The sequence below is a fragment of the Cibotium barometz genome, chromosome 45 (genome assembly GCF_041138505.1).
Source record: "Cibotium barometz isolate CiBa-2024 chromosome 45, ASM4113850v1, whole genome shotgun sequence".
Classification (NCBI taxonomy): domain Eukaryota; kingdom Viridiplantae; phylum Streptophyta; class Polypodiopsida; order Cyatheales; family Cibotiaceae; genus Cibotium; species Cibotium barometz.
This window is the reverse complement of record NC_141090.1, coordinates 31,837,880-31,840,349: the sequence shown is the minus strand read 5'-3', so window position 1 is coordinate 31,840,349 and position 2,470 is coordinate 31,837,880.

Sequence of the window (2,470 nt, the reverse complement as noted above, 5' to 3'; positions counted from 1 at the left end):
TGTGTAGAACACTTCCCAAAGGATTGTTTGCTGAAACCACATGAGGAAGGCACCTCTCAACCAAAGGTCTCACTCAACCTTGTAGGGGCAGTTCCATTACCACCTTCATCTGAGAATGAGGATGTCGTGCCACTTAGAGTCATGACTAGATCACAGACATGAAATGCCGAAATGCAGACTGATGAGACACCTCGGAACTAGGGATGCAAAGGCAAATCTAGTGGACAAGACCCTACATTCCAATAGAAAAAGGACCACTAGGAGGAAAAAGAACCGCAACAAGCGAACTAAAAGTGCATCCACTAGTTCTCAAGAAGCCTCTAAACAAAACATAGGGGATCAAGCTTTTACATCCCAAGAAGTGCATGAGGAGCATCAACCTCAACCTGGGCCTAGTGCTAAACAAGATGAGGCTAGTACGACCGAGGATAGTTTTGGGGGTTCTGTTTTTGTGGATAAGGTGGACGAGACTCTAGATGCCATCATTGATGCTCATAGAAGTCGCATTGCAGCTTTATCTGAGCTACCCAAGAAGCTTCAAGAATACCCAAACCCTCGTGAGGAGAAGATCAATCTCGCTGTACATCAGCAACTCATTAGGGAAGCTCAATCAATACTTGAGGGACCACCTCCACCTATTCCTCGGGGCCCAACCTCTCTTAAGCCAACATTAGAAACCATACCAGAAGTGTCATCAAGTCGGGAAATGAAAAGTGAGCTCATCTCACAATCTCATAGCGAGAGGTCTGCACCAATTGCCACCCCATTGAAAGAAGGTATTCTGCCACCACCTAGCCTTGCCTTCCCATGCAATGATGAAGTTATTGATGCTAACGAGGACATGGCAAATGAGATGTGGGCAGCAGTTCATGAGAAAGTTAATGAGAATATGTCCTCTATTAGTTCACCTCCATTCTCTGAGGTAGATTTTACCAGGGGCACAGAAAACAACTCGACGCCCAAGCATCCAGGAGGAAGTTCAAACAATTGTTTCTCCTAGAAGTAAGCATACAATGAAAACCTTACCATCATATTTGGGAGAATAGGAGAACTGTTCTCAAACCTTGAGGATACCCTCCATGCATAAAAGGTTGACAAAGGAGATGGATATGGGTATCGTGCAAGCTATTTTGTCAGCACCAGTGGCTTGTACCTTACCTTTGCTTGATTTGATAAAGCTTCGACCTGAGTTGTGGAATGATATTGCCACATGTTTGTCAAAGCAGGTATTGCTACAAAAGGGTCACCATCATTGTACTATACACCGTGAGACAAAGCATGTTATGCCAGTTCCTATCAACAAAGTAGGAAAATTTTGTGAGGACGATCAAGGAAATGCTACCCTCCCATTAGAAGTGCGAAAAGTAGCTTCAACTGCAATACTTGATAGTGGTGCAGGAGTGGGCATTGTGACAAGGTCCATTTGGGAAAAGTGGGGCAAACCAGCTATTAGGAGTACCAGGATGCGCTTGCAGCTAGCAGATGGAAGCTTAGAACATCCCCTTGGGCTGCTTGAGAACATATTGGTCACCACATGTGGGATTGAATATGAGCACACCTTTGCAGTAGTGGATTTTGGAAAACATCCAAACTATGAAGTGATATTGGGTAGACCATTCATGCGACAATTTCAAATGATTCAAGATTGGGGATACAATTATTTGTACCTCCGACATGATTCTATCATCACAAGGGTCAACTTAAAGAATCACTCATATCGTGATGTAACAAGGTCTCCAGTAGATGAGTTTGATTCTGCTTCATCTGAGGGCTCAAGAGTTACATTGTCAGATGGGTGAGAAGATCTGTGGATGTGTGGAGCCTCATGTAGGGATTTCAACACTGAGAGACTTAAGGGTAATCGAAGTGTATCAGATGAGGCATACATTCCACAACCCTTCCCTGAGCACTTGATCCACTAGAATGGAGTCATGTCCTTGCAACATTATCGACATGACTCAGATGGATATGACATTATTCCTATACGAATGGTACAACCACATGATCTTCTAGATGTTTTGTACTATGGGGATGCATCCACAACAGCACTGCATGTAGAGGAAGTCTCAGTGGAGGATTTAACACTCGAATCTGCTAATGATGCTGATAAGGAAGATGGATGGGACTCTGATTTTGATGATGATGTGATAATCCCTGAGGAAGAGTTAGAAAAGGCACGCCTACTCTTGAGAGGAAGGGAGGTTCAAGTAGAGATTCCTCGAAGCCGACCTAAACGTAAATGCTGTAAGAGCCATAAGAGAATCTGAAAACAAGATGAGAGGGAAAGACGTGAGAGACTACAAAAAGAAAAGGAGGAGTTTAAGAATGAACACTCTCGACCACCACCTCACTTCTCAGGAAAGAATGGCTATCTATACTATGTCCAAGCACAAGATAGTATCAAAGACCAAGTAAAACGATCAGATGGATTCCAGGCAGCAGGAGAAAGGATAAAAACTGTTAGCAAAAA